Below are 13224 nucleotides of genomic sequence, written 5' to 3' on the forward strand. Positions count from 1 at the left end.
TTTTCATGTGCATTGCTTTTATAAAACATGACATACTATATTTAAATTCTCAGTTTATAGAGTCTGTTGAATAGCAAACTGTGTTTTTATTCTGTCAGAGAATAGTATTTTCTCTTATTTTATGTCTCTTGCTATATTGTTCAAGTTTCAAATATTAGTTATTTTTCTTTACTCAATCTTGCGCTTTAGCATTAATCATCTCAGGGTAAGGGACCACAGCCTTTTTAACTAATCTTCCTAAGAAGCCACGAATCCATTGGGTCATTTTGGTTACTTTCCTGGACTATTTCCCCAATGATTTTTTTTTTTTTTTTAGTGAAGTAATAGAATCTGATGCCTTCATTTTGGCTTTTTGGGACAGAATTTGTGCCCCCAAATATGCCTCTTTGGCATAAGGGTTATTTTAGGCTGATTATTTTTAAGAAACAACAGAGGCAGGTGAGGCTCTGAAAACTGAGCAGAAGTTAGTCTTTTGTAAGAGACACTTGCATTTATAAGGGAAATCTGCATTTGTTAGGGTGTGTCCCATGGTGTGCCAGGAAGACCAGGAAGATGGGATGACCAAATCTCTAGAAATTTACCAATGCGGAAGGCACAACAAATCTGCACACCCTTGTTCACTGTTCTTTCCTGGTAACCTCCCGTAAGTGGCTCCTCAATCCCCAACATCCTTATTTTGGCTTTAGCTGAGGGTGCTATTTAAGGTAATGGTCTAGGCTATTTCGGAGACTTAATTCCATTTTCTTGGTTCTCTATAGGAGGTATACATGTTTTTAAACTTCTGTTTTGTTTTTGTTTGTTTCCCCCCCCCCCTTCCCCATTAGTCTGTCTATCATTTATTTATCAGCCAGGAACCTAGAAGAATAGAGAGAAAATTATTTTTCCCCAAAAAATGCATTTTGACAGATCTTATTTGAGAGATGATTTCTTAAATACTAAAAACACAAATTACATTTGTTTCATGAGTTCAAGTATAAATAGCAAAAATGCATTAATGGCATTCAATTGCATATTTTCAGAACTTGCTTCCTTATTAGGCTATTCAGCCTGCAAAATAAACTGAGTTTGAATCTAAACTTATATACAGTTGATCCTTGAACTACAAGGTAGGCTTAGAGGCACCAACCCCGTAGTGGGGAATCTGCATATAACTTTTGATTCCCCCCAGAACTTAACTACTAATAGCCCACTGCTGACCAGAGGCCTTCTGATAACATAAGCAGTTGATTAATATATTTTGTTTGTTTTATGTATTATATATTGTGTTCTTAAAGTAAGCTAGAGAAAAGAAAATGTTTTTAAGAAAATCACAGGGAAGAGAAAATACATTTACAGTACTATAGTGTATTTATTGAACAAAATCCACCTGTAAGTGGACCCGTGCAGTTCAAACCCATGTTGTTCAAAGGTCATGTGTTCTGAGAATATTAGAGTTGGAAAAGACCTTAAAGGTCATCTGAGCCCTATTTTTACAAGAAGAATAATTCTAAAATTCCAGCACATCATTTTTGCCATTTATTTTCTTAAGCCTCACTGTTTACAGATATCTTTGTCAGCCTAGCTATTAATAGTAAATCCCCATCAAGAGAGCTATGACAGTTTTTGGATATTCCAAAGTTGTCACTTCCTTTGCATTGTTTCATATTATTAATCTTCAGAAATACATTTTCTCTGTTTAGTAACTGTATCTGATATTTAGATATTCTGACAGCAAATGTCATTCACCGTCACCAGTTTACATAGTTATTTCAATAAGTAAAGTATAATTTAGGTAACAAATATCAAGATAGCTTAGAGATGACAAATGAAATATAATTTTAAAATGTTTAAAAATAGCCATTTTCTCATTATAAAAGTAATACTTGTCTTTTGGAAAGTTAGTATAGTGCACAAAAGCACAGAGAAAATAAATTTCTAAGAATTCCACCATCTTAAAAAAACAAAACCTTTAATAGCTTGATATATAGATAGAATGATAGAAATATATTTGTACAATATTGTGTACTTATGCACACATTAAAAATATTTTCAACTTTAAAAGTTGATACATATGCATCTTGAATTATTATTATTTTAGTAAAGTCTACACCCAACATGGGTCTCGAATTCACAATCCTGAGACTGAGAGTTGCATGCTCTTTGGCACCTGGGTGGCTCAGTCAGTTAAGCAGCTGCCTTCTGCTCAGGTCATGATTACAGGGTCCTGGGATCGACTCCGCATCAGGCTCCCTGCTCAGTGGGGAGTCTACTTCTCCCTCTACCCCACCCCCCTGTTCGTAATCTCTCTCTCTAATGCTCTCTCTCTCAAATAAATAAAATCTTAAAAAAAAAAAAAAAGTTGCATGCTCTTCTGACTGAGCCAGCCAGGAGCCCCTGCATCTTGAATTATTGATAGACACTTTTTCTGAGTTACAGTGGACCACAGTTTTAGATACTAGCATCTAAATCTAAATAATGGAGGTCAGACCTGAATTTTCTGTTATTATAGGGAATTAAATTTTTAACTAAAGTCCAAACGTCCATTTTGTGATCTAAATAATTACAAACATAATATTAAAACCAACTAGAAAAAAATGCATCCATACATTGGTTATCATAAAGTTTTTTAGTGCAGACAAAATGAAGATGAACATTTACATTAAGAACATAGGATTCAGTCGGGGCACCTGGGTGCCTCAGTTGGTTAAGCATCTGCCTTCGGCTCAGGTCATGATCCTGGAGTCCCGGGATAGAGTCCCACATCAGGCTCCCTGCTCGGCGGGGAGTCTGCTTCTCCCTCTGACCCTCCCCCCTCTCATGCTCTCTCTCTCTCTCTCATTCTCTCTCTCTCTCTCAAATAAATAAATAAAATCTTAAAAAATAAAAGAGCATAGGATTCAAGAAAGATTCAAAATTTAGGTTTTAGAAGGATTTAATGGGGGGGCCCCTGGGTGGTTCAGTCAGTTAAGTGCCTTCGGCTCAGGTCATGATCCCAGGGTCCTGGGATCAAGTACCACATCGGGCTCCCTGCTCAGTGGGGAGCCTGCTTCTCCCTCTCCCTCTGTCCACTGCTCCCCCTGCTTGTGCTCTCTCTCTCTCTGTCAAATCAATTAAAAAAATTAAAATCTTAAAAAAAAAAGAAGGATTTAATGGGCATTAGAGATTTAGGGTCATTTGTTGTTTTTAATAAAAATCCTGATGTAAGTTGATTTTACTTACATATTTTTCTCATTGCAGTTTTTTTTAAATTAAAAATAAAGTCTCCTGAAATATTGGAGATGGGCTTTTTTCCCCACATTGCTTGTACAATCACATCCGTTTTTGTGCTAAGACATTAGAAGAGCTTTGGAAGTGAGAACAGCCTGTAATTTCCTTGTTCCTCTACTTGATTCTTCACCTTCTTTAAACTTTTCTGTTATCTGTAGGGAAGGATTTCATTGCTTTTATCATAACCCCATACCTCAATAGTTGGCCACCTCAAGCGGTTTATCTTTTACTTTTTCTCAGCATGGGGAAATCACTGTCCTTTCTGATGATTTCTTGATCAGCCTCCAGCTTGCTTTTTAATCTTCTCTTCCCCTGCTGTCTCCCCCAGTTCTCTTCTACTTTGCTGAAAAATAGTTTAGGAATAGGAGGATTTTGGAGGTCCCTGGAGAGGCTTCTAGAATTCCATAGCAAGGTTAAGACTGCTGCCAAACCCTCACCTGCCTACCTCTGCAACCCAATCTGGTCATTATAAACCTAGTAGCGGAATGACTTAGGGCTGGTGATCAGTGAATAATTATACTCAGTTGCAGGGAGTACTTAGATGCTTGAGAGATGACAAACCATACATGCCATTTCTTTTTGCTCCAAAGTTTTCTTTCAGTGAGAGAAAAAGCAGTATCCTCTTGGGAAGGAAGTTGCAAACTATCTCTGAAAGCAAAGTACATATAAGACAAAATTTCCAGCATGCAGTGGAACAGGGATGGTAACTCAAGAGTGTGCTGTTCAGAATAGAGTTCTAAATACAAACATGGAAATGATGTTAGAAATACATTTAGGAAGTTAGGAATCTTAGAGGACATCTGAGAAGAGTTTAACATTTGCATAAAAGGAATTTGGGGTCACATCTCTATAAATAGAATACTCTCACAGTAGTTATATAGTTAGTTATAGTCTTAAGTTGAGCTTAATTGCAGTTCATTTAATGAGGACACCCAGGCCTGTAAGAGTGAAGCAATTTCCCTAATTCACATGAGTAGAAACTTTGATAGTGTTGGGATTAGAACCTGTGTCTCCTGTCTCTTAAGTGTGTTGCTTGCCTCAATATTATTCTTTATAGAGGAAGAAATGGTCTATTTATTTATTTTCTCCATGTTTTTATTACATTTATCCAGATTCTCAAAGGGTTAACCCATTCTGGATCTAGCATAGTGCAAATGGATCTCCTCCATTGACTGTGTAAGATAAATAGTCAAAAATGATGACTTTCAGATAAGACAGACTTAAGTTTTAATGGTGTCTGTGCCACTCCAGAATCACGTGCCCTGAGTTCATTTTCCTCTCTCCACCTCACTCTCCACGTCGGTAAGATGTGGAGAGTCAGAGCTCCCTCAAATGTAGGACTGCCTCACGTGGCATGAATGACATGTTGTAATACATACAAAGTGCTCAGTCCATTGTCTGGCTCTTCCTCTGTGACTCAATATTATTCTTGTTGCAGCTATGTTTCTTGCCACATCACAACATGAATTATTTCCTCTGTAGGAATTAAAAGCAATAATAATAATAATAGAAAGCTTTAATCAAGACTTAAAATCTGCTTTGAAACCTTAAATTGCCAACAGAAACTGTGCTGATGCATTTGAATGTAAGGGGAGCTACAGTTGAAGAAGCAATATGTATAAGAAGGCTCACAAAGAGCCCCTCAGCCCATGACTGTCCAAAGAGGTAAGCAAAAAGAGGACTCCTGCAGGTGTCCTGGAGAACCAGACTCAAATAGCAAATCTCTGTATAACTGCAAAGGTTTATGCAAAGGGGCATTCTATGCACAGGGTAGAGAATATGATGTAAAGAGCCATCAAATATTATGAGATCCCTCCCCTGCAGCACATAAACAAAGTGAGGTGAAAAACAAAACAGAAAGTCTGCATGATAATCCTCAGCAATACACTGCTTCATGAAAGGGCATTTTAGTTCAATTGTAGGAAGCTGTGCCAAAAAAACTGAAGGCAAGCTGGCTGAGCCAAATTAGAACAAAGTAAAAGATTTGTCATACCTTTGTAATTCACACAGCAGCAAATTCAGCTCGACCACAAGCTGTCCAGATGTTGGCCATCTGACTCTTTATAGCTGTGGTCTGTTTTTTCTTTAAAGCCCCCTTTCCTTTTTGTGTTCCCAGACACTTAGCATTTCTCTTGAAGTGGACCCAAGTTGAATAAAGAAGAATTAGTCTTCTTCTCAATTTTCAGGACAATATCTCTTTAAGAGAACTATTTTGAAACCTACATGGTCTTTGATTAAATTTACATCATGGCAAGGAAATTTAGCCAAGTGATTGATAGCCTTGCAGTCAAACAGGTCTAGAGCAGAGTCGGATCAGTCACTTACGGGTTGTATGAGGTCAGGCAAGTTATTTCATCTGTCTATTCCTCAGTTTCTTCCACTTTAAAATGGAGACACCAACAATAATACAATAATACCTATCTCGTAGGATTCAATGCGATAATGTATTTAAAACATTACTGTGCTTAGTGCATAGTAAGCTCTCAATAAATGTCAATTATTTTTGTTACTTTTCTATTATATATTTAAAATCCATTTTGCACCTGAGACCATGACTTCCTATGAGTTTCACGGATAAAAATTTCCAAAAGGAGGGAGATGAAGGTACAAGCACTGTGTGTCAATTTACTGGTGATTCTACAATTTAATAAGTGCTGAATTCAAAAGAGGATGCAGCTCTACTTTGGAGATCTAAAGAACATGTGTGTGCCTACATTTGTATCTCAGCACTGGCATTGGATGTCTGACCATTCGTCGTGGTCACAGGGCAAGATGAACACACCTTCCTGAGTCTGAAGCCAGTTTTCTCCATTCCACTCAAGGTTAGCCTCATCCATTCTTTACGAAGAGGATGACTTGGAAACTATGAGGAAGACGTGGATCTAAACTCTTCCCCATTGACTAGAAGGGTGAGGCTAAAGCAAAAAGTTGTGCTTATGATTAGTGTATGGAGAATAGGTCATTTTATAATTTTGAGTTTGTTTTCCTCTTTTGAAAATGATGAAAGCAAATCACAAATTTCAACTACTGTTTAGAACAAACTTCCCTCACCAAAGGAAATAGAGCTAACTCTAAATGTAATGCACCAATGTAAGTGTTTTAGAGAAATCTAGAGAGGAGACTGGAGATGTTTTCTGTGCAGCAAGATAGAATCTTCCGCTTTGGTGATGTTAAATGTCAACATATTTTGACAGATAGCATAAGGTCTGACAGCACAAAAAGTGATCTTATTCAGTGACATGTATGGCAAAACAACAGCTGTGATTGTCTTAGGTAATGGGAAAATAATTAATGTATAATGCACGATGCTGAAAACATTTGCATTTGGTTATACAAAAATATAATAACATGCTTCCCTAAGTTTTTAAATATATGGGCAAAGAGACGACTGTGGTAGTTCCCAAATCCAGCTGGTCATTAGGATTACCTAGAACTCTGCTAACAAAAATTCTGACTCGGGCGCCTGGGTGGCTCAGTCGTTAAGCGTCTGCCTTCGGCTCAGGTCATGATCCCAGGGTCCTGGGATCAAGTCCCACATCGGGCTCCCTGTTCGGTGGGAAGCCTGCTTCTCCCTCTCCCACTCCCCCTGCTTGTGTTCCTGCTCTCGCTGACTCTCTCTCTGTCAAATAAATAAATAAAATCTTTAAAAAAAAAAAAAAATTCTGACTCTCTGGCACTGTGCTTGAAGGCTGTGATTGAGCAAATCTAAAGAGAAGCCCAGGATCATCTAGTTTGGGAACCACTCCCTGGACTGTACCATGTTTACTAGGTTTATCTTTATCTGAACTTCTTTATGGTGTCTTAAACAAAGCTATTTGTGAGTTAAGATTTGTGTGTGTTGTCAGAATGATGACAATTGAGGTTTCAAATTAAGAACATGATGATGACCACTGTGGAACACTTGTTCTTCTCAGTTGTGAAATAATTGAAATTCGTCAAGTTCATTCAGTGAATATTTACTGAGCACTTACTCTATGTCAGGTACTGTTCTATGTGCTAGTGATACAGAGTAAATACAATAGAAAAATATCTGTGTTCTCATAGGACTGACATTTTAGTAGAGAGAGACAGAAAAAAATAAACACACAGAATGAATGGAAATAATGATAGGTTTAGTTAAGGGAGATGGTGAGTGCCATCTGTGTCATATATGATACGGATTTTAAATAAGGTAGTTAGGGAATGCCTCCCTGAGCTTATATTTGAGCAAAGATTTGGAGGTGGTAGGGGAGCTAGAAATACCGATATGTGATAGAAGGGAATTCCAGGCAGAGGGAGCAGCAAGTGCAAAAGTCTGGAGATGAGCATATTAAAAAACAAGCATGATGTATAGGCAGACAAGTGAACAGAAGCTTTCAAGAAAGCCATCATAGCTGTGCCAAATGTTTCTTGGAGGTGAAATAAGATGGGAATCCGAAGAGAGTGATTGTAAAAGAGAATGGGAGGGCAGAACTGGAGAAATGGAAAGACCAGGTAAAACTTTTGAGAATTTGCTATAAAGAGAACAGGAGATAGTGAGGTCATTGGAGAGGGAAGTAGGATTGTTTGAAGTTTTAAATTTTTTTCTAAGGATTTTTTAAAAAAAAGATTTTATTTATTTATTTGAGAGAGAGAGAGAGCATGCAGGTGATCAAGGGGAGAGGCAGAGGGAGAAGCAGGCTCCCTGCTGAACAAGGAGCCTGATGCGGCACTCCATCCCAGGACTCTGGGACCATGACCTGAGCTGAAGGCAGTTGCTTAGTCGACTGAGCCACTCAGGAACCCCTTTTCTAAGGATTTTTATTGATGATGGGAATGACCTAGTATAGGAGGGGAAAATGGATGATGCAGGAAAGGAAAAAGAGGGAATGGGAGCTAGTATGGAAATAGATGGGTTGGCTTCCCCAGGTAGGTGGGAGTCCAGATCTCTCATAGTACATCTCTACATCTCTAGTAGTACAAGGAAATAGAGATGCTGATAGGTGGCAGATGAGGTATGAAAGGTTTCTTCTCATTGCTTCCATTGTCTCTCTGAAATAGGAAACAAGTCTCCAGCTGAGAGTGAGCATAAGAGAGCTAGTGTTGAAGGTTTGAGGAGAGGGAAGGCATGAAATAATTCTCCGGGAGATGCAAAGTAAAAGCACTAGGGAAGTGGGAGGGAATGGCGGCAGCATTGTGGGCCTTCATGAGGTTCATGGTCTTGAATTTAAAGTCAGAAAAGTCAGCGTTGTTGTGCATTTGTTCTCCAGCTACCTTCAGCAACAGGAACACAGGAGTAAAGTTCAAAGAAAGGTTCATTGAACTAGAGCTGTGATTTAGACCAGCCTGTATCTAATTTAACAGAATGCCATGGTGTTGAGGGTGAATGCAAGGAAATGATGATAATGATTGACCATTGCATTTAAACTGGATAGGAGGGAAGTGAGGACATAAGAGGATGAGGTTACACCAGAAGGGTAGGTTTGATGGATTGTAGGTGGTGCTGTGGAAGGATGTAATCAGAGTTGTAGAGGGAGGGGATAGACTGATTGCAAAATATGGCCCTAATTTTCAATCCCTGTGTGGATCCAGCCCTCTCTTCTTGAATCTAGGCTGGCCTTGTGACTTTCATATCTGCTAATTCTCTTAGGTCCCTGCTTCTGTCATGAGAATCAGCCTGGGAGATGGGAAATCACGTGAAGCAGAGTTGAGTCATCCCATCTGAGGCCAACCTAGCTAGCCCACAGCCTACTTGCCAGCTAACCACAAATGAACAAGACTCCCTGAGATCAGCCCAGCTCAGCCCAGCAGAACTGTCCAATCAACACATAGACTCATAATAATAAAAAGCTGTTATCTCAAGCCACCAAATGTTGGGGTTGTATAGTTATAAAACAATAGCTAACTGATTAAAAGGAGGGGCTAGAAAGATAGATGATAGTGATTAGAAAGGATATCCTTGGAAATTAAGGTGAGGGAGGGGTTGCAATGATTGATAGTGACTAGGCCTAATGTATGACCGTGGGCTTTAATGGCTGAGGTAGAGCAGAGCACAAGGTCATGGGAGGAGAAGAGTTTAAGGAACTGATCTGTTACATGGGCATCCTTTTTTGTTGTTTTTCCGCACTTTGCGGGGCAAAGCCTTCAGCCTTTCAACCATTAAAAATGATGTTAGCTATAGGTGTTTTGTAGATGCCTAGTAATCAGATTGAGGAAATTCTTTACTATTCTTAGATTGGTAAGAGTTGTTATAAAGAATGGATGCGGGCTTTGTTTTTAAAGATTTTATTTATGTATTTGACAGAGACATAGAGGGCACAGATAAGCAGAGCAGCAGGCAGAGGGAGGGGGAGAAGCAGGCTCCCCCTGAGCAGGGAGCCCGAGGTGGGGCTCGATCCCAGGACCCTGGGATCATGACCTGAGCCGAAGGCAGCCGCCTAACTGACTGAGCCACCCAGGTGCCCCGATGCAGGCTTTTTTTCAAGTGCTTTTTCTATGTCTACTGAGATAATCATATTTGAGTTTTAAAAAGTTTGTTATTTTTGGTGAATTTTATTGGTTGATATTTAATATTAAGCCAGCCTTGCATCCCTGGGATAAATCATATTTGGTCATGATATATTGTTCATCTTATAAAATTTTGAGCTAGATTTGTAAAATTCTATTTAAACATTTTACATCTACATTCATGAGGGATATTGGTCTCTAGTTATTTTCTCTTGTGATGTCTTTCTTAAGTTTTGGTATCAGAATAATGATGGCCTCTAGAATGAACTGGAAAGTATTGCAATCCTTCATTTTCTGGAGGAAATAAATTAATCATTTCTCCATTCTGAAAAGCAGTGTAATGATATTACCAAACATGGGAAATTAGATATTAAGTAACACACACCTCAACAATATAAACGTAATCCTAGTGTTACTTGTTTCTGATAGTATTCTTAGGATTTTAAAAAATAGAACTACTTATGTGTCATATATAACATATTTTTTAACATAAGATATCATAATCCTTGTTCACATTTCCTTATAATTTTAAAACAAAATTTTAAATGTTTGCCTCATATTCTATTGAGTAGATATATTGTAATTGTATATTTCCCTTAATGTCATAATTTCCCTTAATATATCAATATTATAAATATCCTGTGAAGAACATCTGAGAGCACATTGTTTTCTAACATTTTGGATTATTTCCTTAGGATAAATACCTAGAAGTAGAACAAAAGCACAATATTTGTGACTATTTGTATGTTTTCATAGAATTTTTTAAAACAAAAATAGCATGCAAGAGTCCTTGCTTTGAGTGTGATTTGAGTCGTTAAATCTGGGGCAAATGCATTAAAATATGTAGGAATTAAAGTACTATTAAATATTTCATAATAGCAAACTGAGAAAAATGTTAACAAACTCCTAAAATACCCTGGGTATATTTACTGAATAATTTAACTTTGGCTCTCTCTCTTTATATTTTGTTTTGTTTTGGCTGATCAGTCACAACCAGGTGTTTTCACATTTTATTAGCTGAAGTACAGACCCTAGAGCTGCCCCATTCCCTCCCCCGCCTCCCCCACACACACCCCCCACAACCCCGCGCCATCGTGGGGGCCAGGCCTTCCCAGAAGCCCCTGCCTTGGCTGCCAGGCTTTTCCTCTGTTGCTCCAACTGCACTTTAGGGCCCCACAGCTGCGACTCCTATAGCTTGATTTCAGTGGTGATATAGTCCAGCCTCCCCACCCCCCCAACCCCGGTGGCCCGAGCCTCTCCCCGCTCCCTTTTGACCAGCACAGGATCCAGAAGTGTAAAGACCACGCTGGACCCGCCCAGCAGGGCCGGTTTCTCCTTCATGGTATCATTTTCTGTTAGTTGCACCTCAAATTTCTGCCGCGCTGACATGGATTAACTCAAGTCCTTCTGTAGCTATTTCTCCACCTCTACCTGTAGCTTCTTCTGAATTAGCTCGGCCATGGGCGGGGCGAAGGTCTGCGGGGAGCAGAGGGGGAGGGGTGCTGGCTCTCACACGCTGGAAGGTACCCGTGCTCACCTTCCTGAACTGGCGTCCTCCCTTCACTATTCTGGCTCAGTGTATTTTTAAGGAATACAACAAATCACTTGACATTTATAATTTTGAAAAATCCGAAGACATTTTTGGAGGCAAAAGACCTAAAACAATAATGGTTACAATAGATTGGTGAACATAAATCAATAGGTGTGCATTATTAAATGCACAGGCGAAGCATGGCAAGCTTTATTTTGTTACATATGGAAGGCTTGCAGGAAAAGCTTTTTATTCTCTAGCTACTTAAAACCATGAAATTCTGGGTGGGTCGTGCTGGCTTTGCCGGGACTGGGTTGGTCCTGTCCCCCTCTCCAAGTCCCGGCCCCTCCTTAAAGCTGGGAGAGGGGGCCAGTCCCCGGTTCTGAGCACTCTGTGGTCCTCGGGTGCAGGCCACCATGAGCAAACGCAAGGCGCCGCAGGAGACGCTCAACGGGGGAATCACCGACATGCTCACAGCCTCTTGTTGCCTTTGCAGAACTCGCAAACTTTGAGAAGAACGTGAACCAAGCAATCCACAAGTACAATGCTTACAGAAAAGCAGCATCTGTGATAGCAAAGTACCCACACAAAATCAAGAGTGGAATAGAAGCTAAGAAATTGCCTGGAGTAGGAACAAAAATTGCTGAAAAGATTGATGAATTTTTATTGACTGGAAAATTGCATAAGCTGGAAAAGATTTGGCAGGATGACACGAGTTCATCTATCAATTTTCTGACTCGAGTTGGTGGCATTGGTCCATCTGCTGCAAGGAAGTTTGTAGATGAAGGAATTAAAACATTAGAAGGTGCAGAGTCCAGTGGTGACATGGATGTTCTTCTGACCCATCCAAGCTTTACCTCTGAATCAACCAAACAGCCAAAGCTGTTACATCGTGTTGTGGAGCAGTTACAGAAGGTCCATTTTATTACAGATACTCTGTCAAAAGGTGAAACAAAGTTCATGGGTGTTTGCCAGCTTCCCAGTAAAAATGATGAAAAGGAGTATCCACACAGGAGAATTGATATAAGGTTGATACCCAAGGATCAGTATTACTGTGGTGTTCTCTGTTTCACTGGGAGTGATATTTTCAATAAGAATATGAGAGCTCATGCCCTAGAAAAGGGCTTCACAATCAATGAGTACACAATCCATCCCTTGGGAGTCACTGGAGTCGCTGGAGAACCTCTGCCAGTGGATAGTGAGAAAGACATCTTTGACTACATCCAGTGGAAATACCGAGAACCCAAGGATCAGAGTGAATAAGGCCCGTTCTTTTCAGGCCAGCTCAGCTCAGCAGGAGTCTTAATTTATTTCTTAACCTTTGCTATGTAAGGGTCTTTGGTGTTTTTAAATGATTGTTTCTTCTTCATGCTTTAGCTTGCATTGTAGTCAATAAAGCCTCTCATACTACTTAAAAAAAAAAAAAAAAAAACCATGAAATTCTGAAAATAGGTTAGTCATCATTACGGGGTTGGGTGAGATGTTTTAATACTATTACTTCGTTCCTTATGATGATGTTTTCTAGGGATGTCACACATTTCTATGCCATTTAAGGAAGTTTATCTTGCTTTTGATATACCAACATTCATGGGCTTTCTGGAAAAGCAGATGAAATAAGAAAGGTAATTGATTAAAATACTATATTTTAAAGAAAAGGGTATATAATTTTGATCCCATTGCATCATTTATTTTCTTATCTGCTTTTATAAAATCACCTCCCAAAATATTTTAAATTTCTATATCTCTACCATTTTGTTTTAAATCAAGATAGTTTTCTTTAGAATTACCATAAAAAATATTTGAAGTGAAATATGCTGTTATTGTAGTATTTGATATCATAATTGATTCATGTAACACTAATAGATTAACAGTGGTCTCTATTAGAATCTTTGTGAGATTTTTAAAAACCTGGCACCGCATGTTTTTTTCCTAATCAAAAGATGTCACTTTGAAAGATTGTTGTAGTGATATTTTGTCAAAAT

General features: G+C 38.9%; 1 pseudogene; it reads left to right on the forward strand.

The window, feature by feature from the left end:
* Window positions 1-11554: 11554 nt before the first annotated feature.
* LOC118554452 (DNA polymerase beta pseudogene) lies at window positions 11555-12674 on the forward strand (annotated as a pseudogene).
* Window positions 12675-13224: the final 550 nt, after the last annotated feature.

This window comes from Halichoerus grypus, chromosome 7 (genome assembly GCF_964656455.1).
Source record: "Halichoerus grypus chromosome 7, mHalGry1.hap1.1, whole genome shotgun sequence".
Taxonomy (NCBI): domain Eukaryota; kingdom Metazoa; phylum Chordata; class Mammalia; order Carnivora; family Phocidae; genus Halichoerus; species Halichoerus grypus.